Raw genomic sequence first — 26,643 nt, 5'->3', positions numbered from 1 at the left:
GACTAAAGTGTTTTCGCGACAAAATGAATTAGTCGCGGAAATTAAATATTTAGCGACCAAAAATTTAGTCGGCAAATCTAACATTTGCCGACCAACCAAAATTTTGGTCGCAAATTACTTTTGCCGACCCTCAATTGGCGACCAAAGTAGCGACCAAAAAAATTGGTCGCGGATAACTTTTGCCGACCAAAAATAGACTTTTAGCGACCAATTTTTTTGTTGCCAAAAGTGTTAATTCTTGTAGTGAGAGCACCGGGGCAAACACGTCTCCCAGCACCAAAAGGCAGTAATCGAAAATCATGACCCTTCATATCAACATTATCTTCAAAGAACCTTTCAGGTCTGAACTCTAGAGGGTTTTTCCAAACTACTAGATCACGAGCTATGGCCCATACATTTACGTGCGCAATGGATCCTTTAGGGATGTCATACCCACCAATCTTGACATTGGTATTAGCCTTGTGGGGAAGCATCAATGGGGTTGGAGGGTGTAACCTTAATGCCTCTTTGGCTACACATTGTAAGTAAGGGAGGTTTGAGAAGTCGGATCAATCATGACACGTTCGTATCCAATTGCACGGTCTTGCTCCTCTTGAGCCTTTTGTTGCACTCTTGGGTTCTTAATCAGTTCTGCCATTGTCCACTCAACTAAGACAATTGTTGTGTCGGTGCCTGCTGTGATCATGTCCTGCATGCATGCAAAAATCAATTTACAAAATGGATTAATTAATTACATTTTCTTATCCTATTTTGTTTACTACGGAATGTGTCACAATTCAAATAGTAACAAACATGATTGTGTGTCCCATTTAGTACATAAATATGATAATTACAACATTTTTATAACTGGCTGACTACTTACCCAAAGGAGGCCAATAATGGTATCGTTACTAAGATCATATTTTTCTTGAAGAGTAAGCAAAACATCAACAAAATGCTGCTTGGCACTACCACTTTTCTCGCGGGCAAGCCTGTGTTCTTCCATGATAGCTCAAGTGAGTTGATCCCTACGTGATCCGTGCTTGGCAAAAGCTTCTTCCTCGAGAGGGAACATCCAACGAAGCCATTGAATGTGCTCTGCCATGGCAAGTGACGCACCAAGTTTCAAGCCGTTGGCTATAATCGCCTTGAATTCTAGTCCTTGCTCATCCATATCACCCTTTGAATTTACAAATCGTTTCCCAAATGCAAAGTCTTGTAATGTTGTTGAATACTACTGCTCCCAAATATTTCTTCACTAATAAACTTTTCTCATAATTTTCTGCATGTAATTGTATGTAGAACATAATATTTTTAAAGCCATTTAGATACATTAGTCGCTAAATTTGCAATTTATTCTAGGCCTAAACTAGTTGTAACAACCACTTCCTTACTTAGTCATGCTAATTCTCTGATTTACATTGATTATGTATTATGTGTGATTTGAATTAAAATATTGTCAACAGATGTGAATAGAATACAAATTTGAACTTGTCTGAATCAGTAAACCATAAGAGTAAAATTCAATATTTGGATAGAAAACTAGAGCCTAATTCACATTAGTGTGAGTAAGTCTAGTTTAATTTAAATTAGATTATAATGAGAATTGGTTTAATTTAACCTTGTAATTAATCAAGCTTAGGAAATTAGAGATAAGTTACATCTGTTTTTAGGCACTCATCAATTTAATAAAAGAAAGAGAAGAGTTAGAGAGAGAGTTAGAGCATATGGTTGGAGTCCAACATTTGAGAGGAAGAGAGAAAACCCTAGAGAGCTCTAAAAGAAGAAGGAAAGAAGGGGAAATAGAGGAATCAAGCAAAATCTTTATAAATCAACCCTTTAAGGTAAGAATTTCTTGCTAATTTCATGAAATTAGGGCTTAGACACTTATCATCTTGAAAGACTGAAGCTTAAATTGAGTAGATTCATGGTTATTTAAGAGTTCTAATGACAAGTTTAGAGTTGAGAACGTGTATGAACATAAATGAGAGGAATTGTAGGAACAAGTCAAGATTTGAACATACATGTCATAAGTTCATGAAAATCATGATCATAAACTTGTTTTCTTGCATGGCCTCTCATGATTTCAAAGGAATTTCTATATATAAGCTTGAGTTGAAGCTCTTGAAGTTATGTTTCATGATTCTACAATTTTCCCAAAGAATTTGATCTTTAATGGGATATTTGAGTTTGTATTGAAAGTTATGATCTGTAATTAATGTTGGAAATCCATATTCAAGTTATTTTTAAGAGTTTAAAGGTTTGAAATACATGAGAATGGAGTTGGTTTTTGAAAAGGTTGAATTCTAAATGCAAGAGCAATTTTCAGGCAGGTTTTTACCCAGGACGGCACATGCGGCTTGGAGCCCTGCACGTACGGAAATTAGGGCACAAAACAACACACAATTTGTTTTAATTGCACGTGCGGTGGTGGTTTCACACGTGTGACTAGTGCTCCCACATGTGCGGATTTCAGGCTGGCCTCTGTTTCGTTTTCTCTCCATTTTTCAGACTTTTGGGCCTCCATTTGCATGGTTTTCAAGTGTATTTCAAATTCATATGCTAATCATGAATACGAAAGAAGTTAAAGAACAAATAGAAATAACCGAACAAACAAGTAACGAATGAGCTGAATAGGATTAAGAACCGACTGAATGAATTAAACATGGTTTGAATGTTGTGCTTGAATGTGTTTGTGTAAGTCAGACACCACACCCTAACCACGTGATTTAGGGAGTTAACTGTGAGTAACAACCTTGTAAAAATATGTTCAAATTATAAGTATTTTCTAACTCATAATATGCTCTGTGTCTGAAATGATGCTTTGTAACTTAATGAATAATTGTCCTATTTGTGAAATGTATTCGTGGCATCCATAACATCTGTTATTGTACTATTACTGCTACTGTTACAGAAATCTCTGTTAGTTTCAAATCTTGGAACTACTGTTTACTGTATTGATGGCCATCAAACATGACTATTCAGTCTCTTAAGACCTACTGTACTGTTTTGTTAATGGATGTATCACGCATGATTGCTATGATTACAATATGATTTGATTTTGAAATGAGAAACTGATTCACTAATGATAATTGATTGTTTTAAATGCTGTAAGGACGTCATTCATTACCCTTTTACACCGTTGTTATTCATTGGGCTCTAACTCACTATTTTATGTACATATGTAGGTGATCAAGCTCAAGAGCGAAACTATTGGCGTCGACCTAATCTCTTTTTGTCAAGCCAAGTCTCATGCCTCACCGTGAGGTTCTAAATGGTCAAGTTGCAAGGCTTTTGGGTGATTTAGAATTCACTCTTCTATTTTTGCATTTCAATGTTTTGAGTGATACCGAGTCAAGTTTTATATGTGATTATGACTGTTGATAGAACTGATTTTTGTTATTGGGATTAAATCCCTAAGTTTTGTTTTTGTTTTTAGTACTTAAATTTGACGTGGACTTATGTGTATATAAGTTTAATGTTTGGACTCATGTGTATATATCAACATATATAAGGGCTTGTTTTGTTCATTTACGTCTTTACAACTCATTGGACGTTATATTTTCTTATTTATTAGCTTTCGCCAGGACTTTGGTAATCTCAAATTACTGGTCGGTCACTACTTTAATCCCTTGGGGCAGCGGTTGGGTCGTGACACTATGTGCAGGAATATTAATTCATTTAGTGTTAAGAGTTTTCGTATGACTCAATTAGTCATTTTTGTTTTGAAAAGTTATATTTATTTGATTAGGTATCATTTGAGTTTAAGTAAATTCTCTTTTGTGATTCATTTTTCTAATTTTTTTATTCATTTTTAGGATGAGAATAGAAATGTGAGGTGTGAAAGATTCTCTTTGGGGTGATTGGTGGTTGAAGTATTAGTTGTCGAGCGTGAAAATTTATATTTCTCTTAGTATGATTTTCTGGTATAACATTAGGCCCCGTTTGTTTTCAGAGGTATTCATGGTGAAAGGATTAATAGTGAGGGGATTGATAGTGAGAGGATTAAGTAAAATGTGTTTGTTTTGATGATAGTTGTTAGTATAAGAATTGTTAAATTATTTTTATATAAAATAATAAAACAAATAAAAAATATAAAAAATTAAACATTAATATTTAAAAAAAAATTCCCAATATATAAAAAATAAAAAAATTTCTAATCCCCTCACTATTTTTTTAATACCATCTCCACCTCCTCCATCTCAATCCCCCTTTCAACCTCCATCTATATCACCTCCTCCATCCTAATCCCCTCCTCAACTCTACAAACAAACACAACACTAAATAACCCCACCTCTATCCCAATCCCCTCCCATCTATTTAACCCTAAAACAAATGGGGTCTTAGGGCATGTTTGATTGGGTGGATTAGAGCATGGGATTAGGATTATTAATCCGTGGGCCCAATTATCTCATGTTTGTTTTAACATTTTGGTTTAGGATTATTAATCCAATGGATAATTAATCCAACAAATTTGTAGGATTATTAGTAATGGGGTAGGGGTGGGATTATTAATCCAATGGATATTAATCCAATTGGATAGTGAATCCTACACTAATTTAATAGGATTATTAATACTTCACTATTAGTCTTTTGAATCAAACATGACCTTAGAGTGTTACATTAGAATGTTACATTTGAAAAAAGTACACTAAAGAGTTTTTGTATGTTACATTGATTAAAGTGTTATGTTTGAAAAAAATACACTAAAGAGTTTATTTAAAATGTTACGTTGTTACATTTGAAAAAAAAACACTAAGAATTTTTTAGTGTATTGCGTTAGGGTGTTAGTTTTTTTGGAATATTACGTTATTACATTTGAAAAAAATACACTAAAGATTTTTTAGTGTGTCATATATCAGAGTGTTACGTTTTTAGAGTGTTACATCAGATTGTTACGTTGGGAAAGAAGATACTAAGGAATTTTTTTTTTTAAATGTTACGTTTAGTAATTTTAACATTATGAAAAAAAATTTACATTTGTCTCTTAACACATAACACACAGACGTTTGTACTTGACCTTTTATATAATTTACACTAAAATGAGATTTTTGAATTTAAAAAAAAATAAAATAATAAAAGATGAAACAATTTATATGATCACTGTTTAAAATTTGTTCGCACTTTAAATGAAACTAGAAACATTTCCCGCATAAAAAATTACACAAAAAATAAATAACATATAATAAGAGAGTGAGCCTTATATAGACCCTACATTGTGTAGCCCATCACTAGTAAGACATTTTGTGCTTTATGTGCACCTAAAAGTCCTAATCCGTAGCCATCTTAGTTCGATTCGTGGGCTTGTTCCTATCCGTCGGAATGTGATAGATTTTATCCAATTCTACACTTATAGGAAGTGGGGGTTAATTACATTATGGTCCCTTGCAACAAGGGTGGGGCGGAGACAAGTATCACATCTTTCGGTCTAAACTCGATATGATATAATTAATAATATATATGAATAAATAATATATATATATATATATATAATATGATTAGATATAGAAAAAGAATATTAAAAGTTTGTAATTCTGTTTAAATATAAATAAATAATAATTCTAGAAGTTTCACTGTTTATATATATGGAAACAACGGATATTATTTAGTGTGGTAAAGATTTAAATGATTTTTTATTTTTTTAACTATTTAAAATTTAGTCGGATATCCGCGGAGGCAGAGATGAGATTGAAAAATTCTACCTATAACGGGATTGGAGCAGGGCAAGGGATTTGAAAGTGGAAGTGAGACAGGAATGACAAATCCGTCCGTGACCATCCCTACTAATCCCCATAGTTTGCACTCTCTGGTAGAGAGTAATAATCTTAAATGCACAAAATTATAACACAAAATGCGTACAAAAAGATGCATTGTGTAGTCAAAATCTATCTTGAATGTGATGTAGCTCATATTTAAATAAATCTTACAAAAAAAAAAAGAAAAAAACCCATGGTTTAAGTCTTGTAATAAAATAAATTTTAATTTTTAATTTTATCAATTTAAAACATATTTTCATTTATTTTCAAGTTAAATCATTCGTTTATTTTGGTTAAGTAAAATTGCCACAAAAAGTACATTTTAGTCATTAAATCTAATATAATTTTTATAATAATTTTACTTAACAAAAATAAGTAGATGGTTTAAATTAAAAATAAATAATTTAAATTTACAAAATTAAAAACTCAAAATTTATTGTTACAAAGATCAAATCTTAGAAAAAAAAAAATTTATAATAATTTTCCCTATATGTATATATATATATATTATTCTGTATTCTAATTCTATAACCCTAGGCATTTTTGAGTTGAAAGTGCTACCAGAACTTCTGACATTAGTGAAGACAGAACTCCTTATATAAAAAAAAAATCCCCTTGATTGATTTCACAAAATTGAGCTAATTTTTCAAAAGATTAAATTTTTTATTTTTCATATTTTTTTACTTTTAGTCAAAAATCTTAGGGTGTGTTTGGTAACGTTTACGTTTTCAGTTTATATTTACAAAAATTTTATAAACTGATTTTTGTTTATTTTTTGTTTTTTTTTTAGAAAAATATAAACTACAAACGCGTTTGGTAATTGACAAAATGTTTTAAAAAATTTAAAAATATAAAAAATAGTGAGAAATGGCAACTAGTGGCAAGTGGCGGTGGAAGACGATGGTGGAAAGTGTGGTCACGGTGGGTGGTGGGTGGTGACGGGTGGGTGGTGGTGGTGGTGGTGGGTGGGTGGGTGACAGTGGCGGGTGGTGGTGGTGGTGGTGGTGGTGGTGGCGGCGGGTGGTGGTGGCAGGTGGGTGGCAGATGGCCGGTGGTGGTGGCGGGTGCGTAGTGGTGTCAGGTAGGTGGTGGTGGGTGGGTGGATGACGGTGGTGGGTGGTAGCGAGTGGCTGGTGGTGGCGGGTGGTGGGTGGTGGTGGCAAGTGGGTGGCGGATGGCGGGTGGGTGGGTGACGGTGGGTGACGGTGACGGGTAGTGAGTGGTGATGATGGGTGGGTGGGTGACGGTGGCGGGTGGTAGGTGGTGGCAGGTGGTGGTAGGTGGGTGGCGGATGGCGGGTGGTGGCAGGTAGGTGGCGGGTGGTGGTGGTAGTGGGTGGGTGGGTGACGGTGGCGGGTGGTAAGTGGTAGCGAGTGGGTGGTGGTGGTGGTGATGGTGGGTGATGGTGGCGGGTGGGTGACAGGTGGCTGGTGGTAGCAGTTGGTGGATGGTGGTGGGAGGTGGGTAGTGAGTGGTAATGGCAAGTAGGTGGCGGGTGGTGGTGGTGAGATGTGTGTGGTGGTGACGAGTGGGTGGCAGGTGGGTAGTGGGTGGTGGTGATGAGGTGTGTGTGGTGGTGACGAGTGGGTATCAGGTGGGTGGTGGGTGGGGTGGCGGGTGGTGGTGGCAGGTGGGTGGTGAGTGGTGGTGGTAGGTAGTGGGTGGTGGTGGCCGAAGACGGTGGTGGAAAATGATGGCGGGTGGTGGCTAGTGTTGGGTGGTAAAAAAACAAAAACTCAAAACTCAAAATGGAAACACATTTTTTGTATTTTCATTTTTTGGCCAAATTTATAAACTGAGACCACTGATTTATAAATCAAAGATTTTACCAAACAAGTTTTTATTTGAGTTTTTTAAATTTTTGTAAATATAAACAAAAAACTAAAAACGTAAGTGTTACCAAACGACACCTTAATGTTTTAAGAATTTTTGGTATGTTTGGTTTGAGTTTGGGATATGAGTTTTAGAGATAAAAAGTACGAAAAATTGTTTGGTTTGGTTTTTTTCAAAAGATGTTTTGGAAAATTATTTTGAGCGAGAGTTTTGAAAAAAGTGATTGATTTGATATGTATGAGAGAGAGATTTGTTTAGAAAACTTGTAAACCAAACAAGTTTTGAGAAATTTTTTTAGAAAAATTTGTTTGGTTTGATTACTTTCGAAAACTTATTTGTAGAGAATTTTTCCCAAAATTTTTTGGAAAACACAAACCAAACAAGGCCTTTATTTTTATTTTTTAGGTACACCTAATCTAGATACACTTAAAAAGTATAATATTTATAAAAACAAAAAAATTTTAAAAAAACAAAAATTCAAGTATATTTTTATATTCTTTTGTAATTATTGAATTTTTAAAGTATTTTTTCAAAAATATTTTATTTTTTAGGTACATTAACGTTTTTTTTTTTTTTTTTGAGCAACAAAAACAAACTAAACTTTTATTAAAAATAAGGTAGGATTACAACCTGGCTTAGGAGAAAAAAGTTGCATCATTGTCAAGCATTCCAACTATGTTGAATTATATGCATCTAGAAATTAAAAAATCCACGTTGGTCCATGAACTATCAATGTGGTAAGTGGGTATTTAGGAAGTTGTTATTTTAGTAGGCAATTTTAGTTTTTGGCTATTTTAAAAGGTTAAAATTTTTGTGTTTGGGAAGATAGTTGGATTTTTTTGTAATTGGATGTGATATTTATGAGAGAAAAAGTAAAATGACTATAGATTTGATGTGATATTTTGTCTTATTAATTATTTTAGCCTATTTTGTCTTTTAGTGTTGTTTTAGCCAAAAAAGCTAAAAAAGCTTCTTCCAAACACCTGCTAAGTCTCTAAAGTGCATATATAAATCTAAGTCTATTTAATCCCTAAACTATCAATTAAATGTTTTAAGTTTCTAAAATATTTAATTCAATCATATGTAGTCCTTGAAAGATTTACAAAAATAAAATATATGCTTATAAATATTATAAATTAGAAAAAAATCCTAACTAATTAAGTTTTTCTTCCAAAAAAATATTAAAATTATATTTTGTCTGTAAAAAGCATTTTATTTCACTGGTAGCATTAGAGTATGATTTCTCAGTCTTGCCAGTAAAATTATACGAGTATTAGATATACTCAAGAAGTAAAATTATACAATTTAAATAATAATATATCGCGACAAATAATAATAGAATAAAATAATGCATGAATCAAGTTTTAAAAAGAGTATGATTTCTCAGTCTTGCCAATAAAATTATACGAGTAATAGATATACTGAAGAAGTAAAATTATACAATTTAAATAATAATAATATATTGCGACAAATAATAATAGAATAAAATAATGCATGAATCAAGTTTTAAAAATAACTTAACTAAAAACTTAAACACAATCAATTTAGAAATTATAAACAAAATTCGGCATATAATATAAAGGTAAGGAAGTAGTTGCTGTAGAAAATAGGAAAGAAAATACTATAAATAATTATCCTTACCTTTATAAAGAATATTTATCAGAAGAACTGACGCTCACTTTTTAAAGGCAAAATAAAAATAAATTTTTTTTTTTGAAAAAATTCTTAATTAAGTAAGGTCTTTTACTAATTTATAATATTTATGAGCATATATATTTTATTTTTATAATTTTTTTAGAAACTAAATATTTTTAATTAAATATTTTAAAAATTTAATAGATTTAATCGATAATTTAAAAATTAAATAAATTTTAATTTATATAATTTAAACACTTATTAAATTTAATCAATAGCTTAATTAAAGTAGACAATTTTAAAATAGCTGAATGATGGAAAATATAATAAACCTGAAAACAAATGTTTTGGTACACTAGTTCAACGATTAATTAAGTAGACAATTTTAATATAGTTGAATGATAGAAAATATAATAAACCTGAAAACAAACGTTTTGGTACAACTACGTGTAGGCATATAATCACTCAAAACAGGTCACATGTCACGATGACCAAAGACAGAAAGACAAATGAAAAAGGGTAATTATTTTAAGAGTAAGGATAAACAACAGTTTAACCTTGTGATTTATCCACCAAAAAAAAAAAAAAATACGGAATGTTTTTGTAGTTTTATTTGTAATATTTATACCTATCAGATTTTATATCATGTTATAATTTTTCACAGATGTAACAGAAGTGTACAAAACGATGTCGTTTTGTGCAACACCTAATAAAAAAAAGATAAATTACAAATACATCCCTTGAGATTTATTTAAAATACAGATTGTCTTATGTAATTTTAAAAATTATAAATAGTTCTTTATTAAAAAAATTTATTTGACAGAATTAACTAAAAAAATAAAATTCATAATTACTCTCCTATGTAATAATAAAATTACCTAAATTATTAATTGAAACATATTTCTAATATCATTAAAAACTATTAATTGATTTCATGATCTATTAATAAAATGAGAGATTTGTTATAAAATTATAAATCTCAAGAATGAAATGTAATTTTTAGAACTATAGGGATGATTCGTATTTTAATTAAATCTTAGGGATATATTTGTAATTTATCAAAAAAAAGAAAAAAAAAGGGAAAGAGAGAGAGAGAGAGAGAAAAGGGGGAGAAACATTTATATATATATATACAACTATATGTATATATATGTCCATACAACTATATGTATATAACTATATGTATGTGTACGGGGGCGAAATATCCTCTGCTTTCCGTACTCCTTGTGCTCCAAGCTTCTCTTGACGGCGTCTACCTGGCAACACAGAAACGGTGAGCTGCCCGGCGGTGATATGCCGGATAGACCCTCCGACGATCAAGTCAGTCCACTTCGGGAAGGAGAAGACAGAGAGAGAGTATTTTCTTTCTTTTTTGGGGGAGAAGTTGCATACCTCTAACGTTCGTCTTCCACCATATTTCTAGGCTGGCCATGCAGCCTCAAGATTGCGCGCGCACTACCTCTGCTGTCCTTCCCTGGACAGGTGGCAGTGCTCGCCTCCCACCACCTTACGCGTGTAAAGGCTTAGTCCTTCCACCAGTACACGCAGAACTGTCCAACGGTATTGAAGCGCGCGTGGAGCAAATGTCCTCTCCCTCGCGCCATTGGCCCAGGTGGCACACCTGACCGGAGTACCACGACCGGCCTATCTCTTGCGAAGAACTGTCACCACAGGCACTCAACTGAGCTATGCCCCACCGGACTGCCCCTTGGCAAAGGGGCAGAGGGGTGATGCTCATGGGCCGGGCTGGTATTGACTGGTTTATCATGGCATACCGGTCGCGAGGCATGCTAGCCTCCGTCCGTTTTACCTTCATCCGAGGTTATTTAGAATTTGCCCATCTCGGCTAACCAGTCAGAGACGTGCCATCCCTCACTTGTCCATCGTTTAGCCCGAGCTACTCGTAGTCCGGTCTCGCCACTTGGCTGTGTGCCCAGCCAAATGTTTGCTAGTCGCAGCTCGGCCAGGCTTAGTTCACGCCCGGTCAGCCGATCTTTTCGACCGAGCAAAACAGACCCACCGAGCGTCTCAGTAGAGGAAATAGCACGGCGTCGTAAGGTCTGTCACGACCCGCCCTATCTTAGCTCGGCCATACTAACGGCGCAAATCTCCCCTCTTAATTGCCCCTTAATCCCATCCGAGTCATCGTAACTGGGATTATCTCCGTGACCGAGCCAACGGTTAGTGAATTGCATCCTTTCCTGGCCGAGCATGATTGGGGCGATATCTGTCGCCGAGCTATATCATTTGGTCGGTCATTTCCACTGTAGTCTTGTCAAGCGTCATACCATCGTATTGACAGACGCGTTCTCAGTGCCACGTGGCTTCACGCCATTGGGTCGTGCAACCAGCTGTTCCGCACGCGCAGAATTCAAACGGCGCAGCCGTTTGGGTTTTCCCCCCCTTTTTATGCACAAACGAAGGGACAATTCGACTCTTACTGTTCAATTTTCCTTTGAGCCTAAACCCTAACCTCATAAACTCCATTTCCTTCACCACCGTTGCTGCTGCCTCTCATTTCACTCACCGTTTCTGTTACTCCTGAAGCTGCGTTCAAGCTCGCGGGGACTGCTTCACTTCGCATCTGTTCTTGGTGAGTTTTTTTACCCCTTTACTACTTTTTCCTATAGGCTCTTCAATTTTTTGTGCTTTCGTTCTTTATTTTCTTTGCTTGGAACCTTCCAATATCTCCTTGATGGGGGGTCTTGGCACATCATAGGGCAAACTGTGACTGGATGGGAATATGGGACCATCATGCCCCCGTTTCTCCTTGGTTCGAACAAACGAACCTTGAACTTAGGATGAACAGGATGAACACTGTGCACGACCGAGCTAAATGCTCATTTAGATCCGTAATTATGCCTTCAACCGATCAAAAATGGTTTGCGGCTTATTGCTAAGGTCTCAACCGAGTTAGACACTTAGTTAGATCGGTATGTAGGAACTCGCCGAGCTAAAACTTGAGATCTCCACTTCAAACCTTAACCGAGCTGTAACTTCTTTGAATCTCCTTTCTAGACCTTACCCGAGCCAGAAGTGGAGAGTTAGAACCGAACTAGGAAATCGACCAAGTAGCATAGCTGAGGTAGGGGTCGAACCGGCCAAACACCAATAATCCCTTCACTGAGCCAATTCCCATAGGGGCCGCGCAATTTATGCCGTGCTAACCCTTGGAATTATTTTTTAACATGCAGAACACACTAGGACCGTCCAGGCCAGTCCAGAACCATCATTGGTAGAGCTCAAGGTCCGAGCAAATACACCATCCTTTTTGACCGAGATAGTCAATAAACCAAATAAAACCGAGATAAATGGAGAAGTACCGATTTATGGTTAGCTCGCCCTGCGCGATGGCGGAGTTTCGAAGGGAGTACAACATCCCAGATGACGTCGTCTTAGAGCTCGCCAAAAAGGGAGACACCCCTTGGGGGGATCTAGACCGGTGCCCTTTTACCGTCGTATCAATAGTAGAGGGAGGGCTCCGCTTCCCAGTTTAACCCTTGATCTACGAATTTTTGAGGCAGATAAGGCTTTGCCTGACCCAGGTTTCGAATAACACTTACAAAATAATAAACGGGGTCACCGAGCTGAACCGGAGGCTCGGTCTCAATCTTGGTCTGGCCGAAATTTTCCATCAGTATAGTCTTAGTAGAAATAAGAGCGGGCTTTGCTGGTACCTCAAAGTGAAGAAGGGCCGAGCAAAATTAATAGAGGGTAACCCGGACAAGGAGACCAACGACGACGACTTCTTGTGGGTGTCCGGTCGTTATGAGGACACCGAGGCACCCATACCGGGATGGTATATTAGAAAGGATTTTGGCAGTGCCGGTGAGTTGCTCGGCTGACCGCACTATTTTCTTTATGCATCAATTACTTTCCATACCGATCTAACACTTGTCTTCTTTTTGCAGATAAGCACCTAGCAGCAGACTACTACCAGGCCAACCAAGGGGCCATCAGAGCCCTGCTGTGCCATCCTGCCGAGGAGAAGGAGGCTGCGAAATTGCTCGGCTTCGAACAGACCTATCACTACACCGCGCTGCGCAAGAGCCGAGTTACCGATTTTCTGCGTGCGCCAACCCCAGAACCGAATCCAAACCTACCACCGATCAGGCTTATTCCACTCACCACCGTGCAAGAAATGGCGAAAATCAGGGCCATCAAGTCCATGATCACCGGGGAAGAAGACGAGTCCCAAAAACTAGAGGCAACCGGGGGGACATCCTCCACACCCGCCGTGCAGCAAGAAGGGGCAGTACTGGCGCTTGCCAGCGAGCAACCGGCTGGTCGGTCCAAGAAGCGGCCGAGGAACGAGCAAACCGGGCCGCGTCTGGCGGATGAAGACTCTACCGATCGCGTCTCTACCGAGCTCGGGGACCAGACTGAGCAACCACGGACCGGCAAATCCAAGGGCCCAGCCACCTCCCCGGTCTGGGCGCCCGAGTTCAAATACCAGGGCCGAGCAGTTTCTGTTGAAGACTCTGTCTACGCGGACAAGGACTACTCTCTTGGTTTCAATTTGACCAAGGGGTTGATCTTGCTCGCTGATATGAAAAAACACGACGAGCTTTCTGACCTCAAGGTCCTCCGCTCGGCGGCGAAATCCATAGTGCTAGTAGGTTCTCCATTTTTTATGTCAGACAGTTTGCTTGATTTTTGCTCGGTTTTTCGAATACTGACGATCTCTCACTTGTTTTCAGGCTGCGCAAAAGAACTATTTGGCCCACGCCCGAATGATCAAAGTGCGGCAGAGCCTGCGGGATGCCATAGCTGAGAATAAGGCACAAAAGGCCGAGATAGCGAAGCTTAAAGCTGCGCAGGAAGCGGTTGAGGCCGAGCGAGATATCCTGAGCCAAAAGGTTAACTGAGCTAACGAGGACAAACTTCGGGGAGTGAAGTTGACGAAGGCTCGGTATCTCACCGAGCTGAGGAAACTGCGCGATGCGCACAAAACCGAGAAAGACAAGGCCGTAGATGATGCAGAAGACCGGGGATACGCGCAGGGCGAGAAGAGCTACAACGGCAGGTCCAAGCGACCAAGGACATCTTTTTCCAGTGCGGCTGGAAAGCTGCCGTGGAGAAAGTTGGTCTTGGTCAGGATTCTGACATGTTCATCAATCCGCCTGCTGCCTATATCCCGGTCTACATGCAGGCGTACTCCAAGGCCACCCAAAACTGGCTCATCGCGGAGGCAAGGAAAGAGGCCGAGGAAGAAGCCGCCGCCGCGAAACAAGCCAAGCAAAATCCTCCCGAAACATCTCCAGATGCGGAGGAAGAGGTTGATCGGGATGTTGCCGTGGTGGAAGGCACTAACGATGGCGCCGAAGGAAACCTGCCCGAGCACAATGTGGAAGAGGCCGAGCAAACTGTGCAAGTCACCGAACAAACGGTTGACGTAGAGTTGGATTGACTGTTTTTTTTTTTTTTTTTTTATGTAACCGGGCTATGCCCCCCGTCTTGTACTTAAATTTCCTTTATCAATGAAGATTTCGACTTTTTGCTTGCTCATCTTCTATTTCTGTTCGGTTTGCATCTGCATGGATTCCTTGATTTAATTGTTGAGAATTCACAACTGCCAGGTCGGCTGTGCCGTACAGTTTGCCGAGCTAAAATCACCTCAAACGTTTTCTAGTCAGAACTAGTAGTTCGGTTCCATGAACTTTCAAATGAACTGACATTTTAACTCTTCCGAGCAAAATCTGCTCGGCCTTAATTCGTTTGTACACTTCATGCAATTTCGACGTGACCGAGCAAAATCAACTCGCCTTTTAAGTTGGGTAAGCCGCCAACATTTCTTTTAGGCCGAGCAAATTCAGCTCGGCTTCTTATCGGTTGGACAAAACTCCAACGTTGCGGATTCTGCTGAGCAAACTCCGCTCGTTTTCCATATTGGGCAAGACACCAATATGTCCACTGGGCCGAGCAAGATCAGCTCGGCCCTTACACTGGGCAAAACACCAATGTTTCAGTTGAGTTGGTCATGACGCCAACATTTCAACCGGGCGAGCAAAACCAGCTCGGCCCTAATGCGAATGGGGCCATACGCCAATTACATCGTCGGACAATGCACTAACTGTTTGTGCGGTCTGCATTCATTCCGACGAGAGGAAATCAGTCCGGTCCCATTCAGGTCGGTCTTTTGCCCCTGGTATTCATAATTGCCTTGCGTCCTTGCGAATCCATTGTACAAAGATGTAATTCCAAACAACAAGAGGGCTATTTTTCATTACAAAAGCATTGCTATCCTTTACATTAAGTGCCAAAAGGCTAAAGGTCTAAAAAAGCTAAACAACACAAGCAAATTACATCTTAAAAGTAAAAGACCTTAAGGTTAGCCGTATTCCATGGTCTGGGGACAGCCTTGTCATCTATATCTTCCAGATGGTACGCCCTTTTACCAGCAAGACCAATCACCTTGTATGGTCCTTCCCAATTTGCATCGAGCTTTCCTTCGCTAGGGACCACTGTGTTGCCAAGCACCTTTCTTAATACCCAGTCCCCAATCTTGAACATTCTGGGGTGCACAGCCTTGTTGTACTTTCTGGAGAGTTCTTGTTGATAAGTCGCTATGTGGATCAATGCTCGCTCCCTCCTTTCTTCAGCAAGGTCCAACTCCAATGCCATCGCTTCATTATTCAGATCTGGCTAGAAACTTTCAGAGCAGATGGTTGGCATGCCAATTTCCAACGGGATGACGACCTCCATGCCATAGGCCAAAGCAAATGGTGTTTCCCCGGTTGACCGCCTTGGCGTAGTGCGGTATGCCCAGAGCACATTAGGGAGTTCTTCAGCCCACTTGCCCTTAGCCTTCTCAAGCCGCTTCTTCAGCCCGTCCAGGATGGTCTTGTTTGAGGCCTCTGCTTGACCATTTGACTGAGGATAGGCCGGCGTCGAATTGTAGAACTCGATCTTCAACTCTTCGCAAAATCCGCGAAAGAGTTTACCATCAAATTGAGTGCCATTATCCGAGATGAGGGCCTTGGGTATACCGAAATGGGTGATCACGTTTTGCCATACAAACTTCTTCACGTCCTTTTCCCTTATGGTCGCTAGTGGCTCAACCTCAACCCACTTGGTGAAATAGTCGGTGGCGACGATGAAAAACTTACGGTTGCCCGGTGCAGCTGGGAGTGGCCCAACAATATCTAACCCCCAAAGCGCGAACGGCCAAGGACTTGTGAGAGGGAGCAAATCTCTAACCGGCTGGTGGATCTGGTGGGCGAACTTCTGACACTTCTCACACCTACGAACATATTTTTGCGCATCTGCCTGTATGCGCGGCCACCAATAACCCTGAGAAATTGCTCGGTAAGCCAAGGATCTGCCCCCAATATGGCTGCCACAGATGCCCTCATGTATCTCATAGAGGAAAGCCTCCACCTTGGTGGGGTGGACACATTTCAAATACAGCCCGGTGAAAGATTTCTTATACAAGGCCCCAGACGGGGAGAGCCAAAACCGCTCTGACTTTGCTCGGATCTTGTGTGCCGCCTTCTTTTCTTCTGGTAGAATTCTATCTTTCAGGAAGGCGATGATAGGATCCATCCAAGAAGGGCCCAAGTCGGTGCAAAGTACCTCGGCTGATTCTGGTTCCTCAACGCTTGGCCGGGGTAAAAATTCTATCATCAAGGGGTTAGGAAAAGCTGTCTGAGCAGAAGCAAGTCCGGCCAATTCATCAGTCGTGCTGTTTTCCTCGTGGTCGATTTGTTCCAACCTTATTGCAGCGAACTTCTTGATCTCTGCACGTACCAGCGCTTGATACTTGGCCATTCTTTCGTCCTTTGCCTCATACTCCCTTGAGACCTGATTGACCACCAACTTGGAATCACTAAATACCATAAGGGCTGTGGCTTTCATTCTCAGCGCGCTTCTTAGTCCGGCAAGGAGAGCTTCATACTCAGCCTCGTTGTTAGATGCTGGGAAGCCGAGTGTAATTGCCTACTCGATGATCAGCCCATCCGGCGAGTTCAGCACGATGCCCAGCCCGGCCCCATGTTTGTTGGACGCCCCATCAACGAAGAGCTTCCACATCTCGCCAATAAACAGCTTCCAGCAATCAGAGGGGTTCTGGGAGCTTTTCATTTCCAAGACTCTGATCGGTTCATTCTGGTCCCTTTCCTTGTCTTGGTTGGGTTCATCATCGTCGGACTTTGTTAGTCCGGTCGTGCTCGTCCCTTTTCCTGCTTGCGAACCAACATTTGTTTCTGTTGCCAGAACCACGGGTTGTGCTAAATCCGCACCAACCAAATCAACCGGGCATACTGGATGCATCCCAGGGGCAAATTCCGCTACAAAGTCGGCAAGTGCTTGAGCCTTGATTGCGGTGCGCAGTCGGAACTTGATGTCATATTGTCCTAATTCTATGGCCCATTTCAAAATTCTCCCAGTGAAGTCTGCCTTTTCAAAAAGCACTTTAAGCGGGAACTCGGTTAACACAACTATTGTATGGGCATGAAAATAGTGTGCTAGTTTTCTTGACGCCATCATTAGGGCCAGCGCCAATTTTTCCAAGGGAAGATATCTCGTTTCGGCTGGAAGAAGAGTCTTGCTTACATAGAAGATCGGTAGGTGCTGGATGCCTTCGGTGCGTACCAATACCGCGCTGACTGCGTGTTGAGAGACAGCCAAGTAGAGGTACAACTCTTCGCCCGGCTGAGGTGTGACCAAAATAGGGGCTGAGGAGAGATATGCTTTCAGGTCTGCTAATGCGAGATCGCACTCGTCATCCCAGAAGAACTTGGACTTCAGAGTTTTAAAGAAGGGCCTGCAACGATCAGAAGACCCGCTGATAAATCTGTTCAACGCGGTTGCCATCCCGGCAAGATGTTGCACGTCCTTCGTGGAGTTGGGACGCTCCAAGTCTTGTATAGCCTTGATTTGTGATGGGTCGGCCTCGATTCCCCGGTTCGTAACCAGAAAACCCAAGAACTTCCCAGTGCCAACTCCGAAGGCGCATTTGGAGGCGTTCAGACGAAGCTTGTGGCGCTTTAGGATGGCAAACATTTTTGCTAGGTCGGCGAGGTGTTGGGACTTCTCCCTACTCTTCACCACCATGTCGTCGATATAGGCCTTCATTGTTCGGCCTAGAAGAGGAGCGAACATCTTCGTTACCATCATCTGAAAAGTCGCCCCGGCATTCTTTAGTCCAAACGGCATGACTTTGTAGCAATATAAGCCTCTGGGGGTTGTGAACGACATGATCTCTCTGTCCGGTTTATACATGGCTATCTGGTGGTAGCCGCGATATGCGTCCAGGAAGCTAAACCTCTGATGGCCAATGGTTAAGTCCACCAGCTGGTCAATTCATGGGAGGGGAAAGCTATCCTTGGGGCAAGCTTGGTTGACAGTCTTGTAGTCAACGCAGACTCGCCACTTGTCGTTCTTCTTCGGAACAACCACCGTGTTGGATATCCACCGAGGGTATTGCACCTCCTCTATGGCCCCAGCTTCCAACAAACTCTTTACTTCTTCTGCGACTGCTTCAGCATGGTGCAAGGCTGAGCAGCGCGTCCTTTGAATGACTGGCCGTGCATTGGGAAAGACATTCAACTGATGACAAATGAAGCTTGGGTCGATGCCAGGCATGTCGTAAGGCATCCAGGCAAAGGCCTCCAAATTGGAAACCAAGAAGTTGACATAATCCATCCGCTCGGAACTAGACAAGGATGATCCCAAGAGGAAGAATTTAGTTGGATCGTTCTCGTCAATGCGCACTTCCACCAAATTTTCGACCGATTTTTCCTCGGCCTTTCTCCCTACGTCTTCAAGGACCTCTTTACCCTCGGGCCCCTCAATCATTTGGACGAACCCTTTGGCCGCTCGGCTGCCATTTACCGCAACGAAGCATTGTTTTGCCATCACCCGGTCCCCCTAAACTTCTTCTGTTTGTCCGCTTGGTGCCGGAAAGCGCATGACTTGGTGGAAGGTCGAAGCAACTGCTTGCATGGCGTGCAGCCAACCCCTGCCTAAGATCAGGTTGTAAGTCGATGGAACTTTGAGCACCCAGAACTCTACTTGCTTTACGACCGATCCCGCTTTGACCGGCAAAATAATCTTTCCGACTGGCCATTCTGGCTGTGAGTTGAAGCTGACCAAAGGGGATGTTGCGGGGGCCAAGTCCTTGTCTTCCAACTTCATTTGTTCAAACGCGTCATAATACATAATTTCTACCGAACTCCCCTGGTCGATCAAGATTCTCTTGATGTCAAAGTCTTTGACGCGAAGAGTGACTACTAAAGCATCATTGTGTGGCATCTGAACTCTTTCCAAGTCCTTGGTCGAGAATGAAAGGATGTCCCTTTCTTCGGTCTTTCCCTTCTTCACAGTGGGCTGAACAGAGAGCACTTCCCTCATGTGCTCGGCCTTCTTGATCATCCCTCTCAGCTCGCAGACCCTGGCCGGTTCAATGATGCTGTGGATGACGTTGATTACACCTTGCGGGGGGCACTTCTAGGGCGGCCAGGCCGTTTGGCTCGGCTTAGTCCGCTGGGGTGGCCTTGATGCCCTCATCTATGTATTGGTCAAGATGCCCCGCCGCCACCAACTCCTCTAAGTGTTGTTTGAGCGGCAAGCAGTCCTCTGTTCGGTGCCCCCGTTCTTCATGAAAGGTGCAGCGATATTTTGAATTGAAGCCCCTCTGCGCGCTCCCCAGCTTGGCTGGCCAACCGATGAAGGGTTCACCTCGAATCTCGCTCAAATTGCGGTAGATGGGGATTTTAAATACCGTGGTGATTCCAGTCCATGCCTTCAATTTTCTTTTGGCATCCTCCGCTGCATTACGGGGAGTGTCAGCCCGATCGTTTCGGTGGCCCTTGTTTCTGTCATCACGGTTTGATCCGTGACACTGATCTTTTGGCCGGTTGTTTGGGCGGTTATCCTCCTGCCCAACCGAGTGAACTTTCCCCGCCACCCTTCTGTCCGCCGCGACTGGATTAGCCTTCTCGGTCGCGAAGGCGGCATCATCCTCCACGCGAATGTGCTCATTGATCCGCTGCGTCAATGACTCCATGGTTGTGGGTTGACGCATCGTGAGTGAATCTCGCAGCCTATGTCCAACTGGGAGACCCCGTTTGTATTGAGTGATCGCCAGATTGGTGGGGCAGTCGAGGATCTCATTGTACGTTTCCCAGTATTTTGCATTGTATGCCTTCAACGAATACCCAGACTCCATCTTGACACCCAGGAGATGGTCGACTTCCTTCGGCGTGCGTGTGTTGGTTTTGAATCTGGTAACGAAGGCTTCTGCTAGTTGCTGCCATCCCTCAATACTCCCCTCCGGGAGCCTTTTGAACCATTTCAAACCCAGCTCTCCCAAGCTTGCTGGGAATATGAGGCACATCAAGGCGTCATTGCTCCGGTGTCCAGCCATTACTTGCCGGTAATGGCTCACATGCATGTACGGATCCGTCTTGCCGTCGTACAAAGTGAACTTTGGCTGGTGGAATTCGGCGGGGAGTGGCGTACTCTCAATCTCTGGAGACAGCGGCGTGGCTGTAAGTCGCGCCAGCTCTTTGTCCACCAGCGCAGGGGCCATCACTTTGGGGGCTGGCATCGCCACTTCCTCACTACAACGAACTGGAGCGCTTAACCTCTGCAATGCCGGCACTCTCCGAGCCTCCCGACGGCGCGCCCTCTCCTCCAATGCATCCCTCAAGTCCCTGGAACGTGTGGAGAAAGAGGATCCCGACGTCGGCGTCGGGCGTGAGGGGCGGTTGGTGCTGTCGCGAGAGAGGGTCCTACCCTTTCTTTGGTCGGAATCTCCAACCCCGTAGTTCCTGCTGATGGAGAGAGAGTGAGTCCTCCCCTGGAGGCGACTGCTACTACGAGGGGACGGGGTGCGCTCACTGAGGCTGCCCTTTCTAGCAACACCCTTCCCTTTAATCTGGCGTTTCAGCAGCTCCATCTCCGCCGCCATCTTGCGAATGAGGGCGTCTTGGTCCTTGAGTTTGTGCTCCAGGCGCTGTGCATGGGACTCCCCCCGGCGTCGGCGGCTCTCCAGACTCTGCGAGCGATCAGTACTTCTCTCGCGTTTGTCTTGCGCATCTCGCGAATGAGTCTCTAGGCCCGCCATGGCTGGAATATTCGGAGGACCTTCTCTCAAGCGGACGTACTCGGGTGTGACACCATCGACGACGGACAGTGGGGCTTCGCCATTGTTGGCCATGGAAATGGTTGAAGAAGCTCTAAAAACAAGGGTTGAGTATCAAAAACTTCCCACAGACGGCGCCAATTGTAGGGGGGCGAAATATCCTCTGCTTTCCGTACTCCTTGTGCTCCACGCTTCTCTTGACGGCGTCTACCTGGCAACACAGAAACGGTGAGCTGCCCGGCGGTGGTATGCCAGATAGACCCTCCGACGATCAAGTCAGTCCACTTCGGGAAGGAGAAGACAGAGAGAGAGTATTTTCTTTCTTTTTTGGGGGAGAAGTTGCATACTTCTAACGTTCGTCTTCCACCATATTTCTAGGCTGGCCATGCAGCCTCAAGATTGCGCGCGCACTACCTCTGCTGTCCTTCCCTGGACAGGTGGCAGTGCTCGCCTCCCACCATCTTACGCGTGTAAAGGCTTAGTCCTTCCACCAGTACACGCAGAACTGTCCAATGGTATTGAGGCGCGCGTGGAGCAGATGTCCTCTCCCTCGCGCCATTGGCCCAGGTGGCACACCTGACCGGAGTACCATGACCGGCCTATCTCTTGCGAAGAACTGTCACCACAGGCACTCAACTGAGCTATGCCCCACCGGACTGCCCCTTGGCAAAGGGGCAGAGGAGTGATGCTCATGGGCCGGGCTGGTATTGACCGGTTTATCATGGCATACCGGTCGCGAGGCATGCCGGCCTCCGTCCGTTTTACCGTCATCCGAGGTTATTTGGAATCTGTCCATCTCGGCTAACCGGTCAGAGACGTGCCATCCTTCACTTGTCCATAGTTTAGCCCGAGCTACTCGTAGCCCGGTCTCGCCACTTGGCTGTGTGCCCAACCAAATGTTTGCTAGTCGCAGCTCGGCCAGGCTTAGTTCACGCCCGGTCAGCCGATCTTTTCGACCGAGCAAAACAGACCCACCGGGCGTCTCAGTAGAGGAAATAGCACGGCGCCGTGAGGTCAGTCACGACCCGCCCTATCTTAGCTCGGCCATACTAACGGCGCAAATCTCCCCTCTCAGTATGTATATGTTCAGGCTATATATATAATTATATGTACATATACGTTCATCCAATCATATATACCTGAGAGAGGTTCTTAAGCTAGAAAAATGGTTGGAGATTTCTGGTTTTGGCTTAGATGGGTTGCTTTATAAAATATGAAGTTAGAGTGTAAGATAAAGTAGGAAGGTGTAATCAAGTATGGAGTTAAAATAATATAAAGTGAGAGTATGTAGATACATGTTCATATGACTATATATATATATATATGGAATGATTAGAGATCAGAAAACACACGTACACAGCCAAATCCAAATCCAAGATCACCAAATAACTTCTCCACCCAAAGAGTTCTTAATTATTAGATATAGAAGAAAATGAAATCATAGACTTCTTCTTTTTGTATATATATATGCATGTTCATATATATGTTTCTTCTTCTCTCTCAGTTGCAATCTCTCTCTAACTTTCACTCTTTTTTTCTCTCTCTACTTTCCTTTTCTTTTTCTTTTTTTTTGGATAAAATGCGGTGCACTTCTGTTATGTCGGTAAGAACTTACAATGTAGTATAAAGTGTATAAGATTTAAATGTTACAAATGAAATTACATGAGAACTCTATAGTTTTAGATAAATCACATAGAGTCAAGCTGTTATTTACCCTAAGAATAAATACAAACTAAAATTTTGTTCATTTTTTTTCTTTCTTTTTTCCTTTTCCTCCATAAATTCCTATCGAAATGTTTTTTGTTATTATTATTCTTTTATTTTTATTTGCAAGTACCTATTGAAATGTTTGATCATTGATTTTCACTGCTAAACCATAAAAAAATGGAGTTTAACATAGGCATTTCTATTTAAACTCAACTTTGTTAAATTTTTGTTGGAGTTCACCTATCAGTGACTAATCTATTCATTTTACAAGTCATAGATGGATATTAAATCTATGGAAAATGGTGTGTATTATATATATTTTGTAATTAAAAAATATATATATAATTTTAGATTTTTTGAATTATAATTAAAAAAAATGTCATGACTAAACATAATATGAGTCATAATTAAAAAAATCATAATTATAACTAAAATAATGTCATAACTAAAGAAAAAATAATAATTATAATTAAAGAAGAAAATGACATAATTAGGGATGGATATTGGCTCGTTGGCCCATCCAATCCACCCGACTCACCCCTATTTTTTTAGGTTTTGAAAAGGTTGTTTTAGCCTATAGAGTCTGGTTGGATTAACATTTTTAACTCGATGTATTTATGGCTTGGACTTGGGATTTATACTTCCAACTCAATTCGGCTTTGCCAAGCCTGTTATTAAATTAATTAATTAATTATAATATATTATTAATTATTTTTTGGTTGAGATTTAAACTCACATTTATGGTGATGTGTGATGGAATTTATTTAAAAAATATTTCAATTTATACATAAAATTATTCAATTTACAATGATGTCAATATATTTATTTAAAAATATAACGTGTGATTGAATTTAATTACAAAATATTTTATTTTTCTTTAATATATAGCCCGATGGATGGATTTGAAATTTATAATTATTTTCTGGGCTACGCTGGGCTGGGTTTGGGCAAATGTAGAGACCTGATGTTAGGCTGGATCAGACAGATACAAAATCTCTTATTATAGAGTGCCGGCTCGACCCGACAAATGTCCACCCTTGGTACACATTTTTCAAGAGTGTGTATATTAAAATTTTCCTAAATCTACACAATATTATTATGTTAAAAAAAAGACCATGATGTCCACCTTGTCGTTCAAATTTTTTTACAAGACAATGATGATAATTATGATAGAAAAACATGAAATCTATTTTGAAAAGGAAGTTAAAAGTTAATTTTTTAAAAAAAATTTTTGTCTTTTTTTTTGAAAAATAATGTAAAAAAATAAAGAAGCAATATTACTTAAAAGAAATTAAAAGCCAAATAACTGTTTATAACCTCTTTTCCAAAAGAGGTCATTATTGCATAATATTGTAAGGTAATTAAAGTTAAAAATTTTAATCTATTTTTCTCAAATTATATATTTTTTAAATTGTAAAATTACATATGTTTAAACATCATTGGTTCTTCCATTTTTTTTTTCTTTTATTTTAATGTTGACTAATAAGGAAATTTTTTTCACAATTCTAAAACAATTTTTTTTTTCATGTTTCTAATTATAATTTTTTCAAATGTCAAAGATGACAAGCTTTTCAAAATCACACTTTAAAATCTAAAACTATTATAATTTTATTTAATTTTTATTTTAAATACATATATTCAAATTATTAATAGTTATTAAAAGTTTTAAATACTTTTTTTTTGTGGTTTATATTTTTTTTTATATTTTATATCTTTCTAGACTAGAAGGTAGTAAATTTTTTTTATACAAAATTAATCAGCTTGCTTGGTTTTGATTTTTAGAAAAAACTATTTTTTTATTTTTTGTTTTCAATGAATTTTTAATATTTTAAGAAATTTTTTAATTTTTAGACAGACCTAACATAAATATACTTAAAAAGTGTAATATTTGTGAATTTTAAAAATCCACTAAATACTAAAAATACAAAAAAAAAGAAGTCAGTATTGCTTAAAATTTTAAAATATTCACTAAAAACAAAAACAAAAAAAATACGAAAAACAAAAAACTCAATTTTTAGAAAATTGTATTCAGAAAACTGAAACCAAACACATTAAATATTTTTTTTACTAAAGAAATTTTTTTTAAAATATATGAATTTTTTAGCACTTGTCAAGTATAATAGATCCTGCCAATTTTTTTTTTTTCTTTTCTCTCTCAATTGTCAATTAAACAAATTACAATAGTGAAAACATTTTTGGCTTAACCTCCTAAAAAGTGACTTTTGTTAAAATCAAATAGAAAAAAACATTATTATTTTTTAATTAAAAGTGACGGTTGGTGAAATTTACTTTTTCTATTAAAAAAGTAATGGGTAAACAATAATTTGAATTTAATATTTGTATATATTTATCTGTACAATTTGGGTTTTGAGTACTCGGGTTAGTTGGTATTTCTACTTAAATCAGTCTGAATCTAATTCAGATTTTTAAATTTCTACCTAACTCCAAACCAAAATTAAAAAAAATATGTTGTTCAAACCATAAAAAACTCAGACTAGGATTGAATTGATTAGGTTGAGCCCGTCCAAGTTTGCTGCTCTAACAATAGAGTTGGATCTCATGATTAAGTTTGTAATAAATCAGAAGTTGACACATAAATTGCATGTTTCTATAGTGAAATTGTGAGACTTAAATTGTTTATCTAAATCTTTTTTGTGTTTATGTATATATAAAAAAAAAAAAAGTACAACGAACTATTTATATTGTTTTATAATATGTTATTAATTTTTTCACATCCTATGTATCGCTAGTAAAAGTAATTGCAAATCTAAAGAGAGGGAAAAAAAAAGAAAAAACCATACCAGGGTTGTTATTGCAGTCATTGAAGATGGACTCAACCATGGCAGTAACTTCATCTCCTCTAATGGGTCTGAGAGCTTCAAGCCTCTTTCGAGAGAAGAGTTCAACTGTACACACTTTCCTAACCTTCACATAGTGGGCTCCATAGTCTGCCCATATTAGATCCTTCCCTTCTCTACTAAACTTTGCAGCCGATCTGCTTCTATGCCTATCTGCCAATTGCTGATCATGTTCTTTAAGCACTTCTTTAGCCAACTCTGAGCTCGAAACGACAACGTTTAGTGTTGATCCGAACCAGACCGATATGATTGGCCCGTAGACCTCTGCCCACTCGGCAAAGCACCGGAACCTCACCTTCTTTATGTCGTAGAGGTTGCCGACGATGGGGAGCGGTCGGGGCCCCGGTGTGAGATTGAATCTGAGCCGTTGGTAGAGGTGGTAAGAGAGGAAATGCAGAGGACTGAGATGGGTAGTAGGAGAGGTAGAGCCATTTTGAAGAAAAATGTTGAGATAGAGAGGTTTGAGTTTTGAGGGTAACAATGGGCTAAATGAAGTTTGAAGGGAGGATGATTTGTAAGGGAGGGTGATTGAGGTTGGCAAAACAAAAAGTTGATGAGGTGATTATTAAAAATTCTAAATAATATAATTATAATAAAGTTTTTTTTTGAACTAATATTTATAATAATGTTTGATAACTCGAATTTGAGTTTTTCCGAGTTGTTTGAATTTGTACATGTCAGTCGACCGCTTGTACGACTAGTGCAATACTTGTCTACTGCGATTGTCACTCTTGTTGATAGCGACTGTTACCTTGTTGCCAGCCGACCGCCTAAACAACCACTCAAA

The 26,643-nt window shown here is 40.1% G+C and overlaps 1 pseudogene; it reads right to left on the bottom strand.

Annotated features, from left to right (window-relative positions):
• Positions 1–200: 200 nt before the first annotated feature.
• LOC114296177 (cytochrome P450 98A2-like) lies at positions 201–26,288 on the bottom strand (annotated as a pseudogene).
• Positions 26,289–26,643: the final 355 nt, after the last annotated feature.

The sequence above is a fragment of the Camellia sinensis genome, chromosome 12 (genome assembly GCF_055761805.1).
Source record: "Camellia sinensis isolate YWXY chromosome 12, ASM5576180v1, whole genome shotgun sequence".
NCBI lineage: Eukaryota > Viridiplantae > Streptophyta > Magnoliopsida > Ericales > Theaceae > Camellia > Camellia sinensis.
Note: the sequence above shows the minus strand (reverse complement) of the source record. Positions and strands in the feature narration are given on the sequence as shown.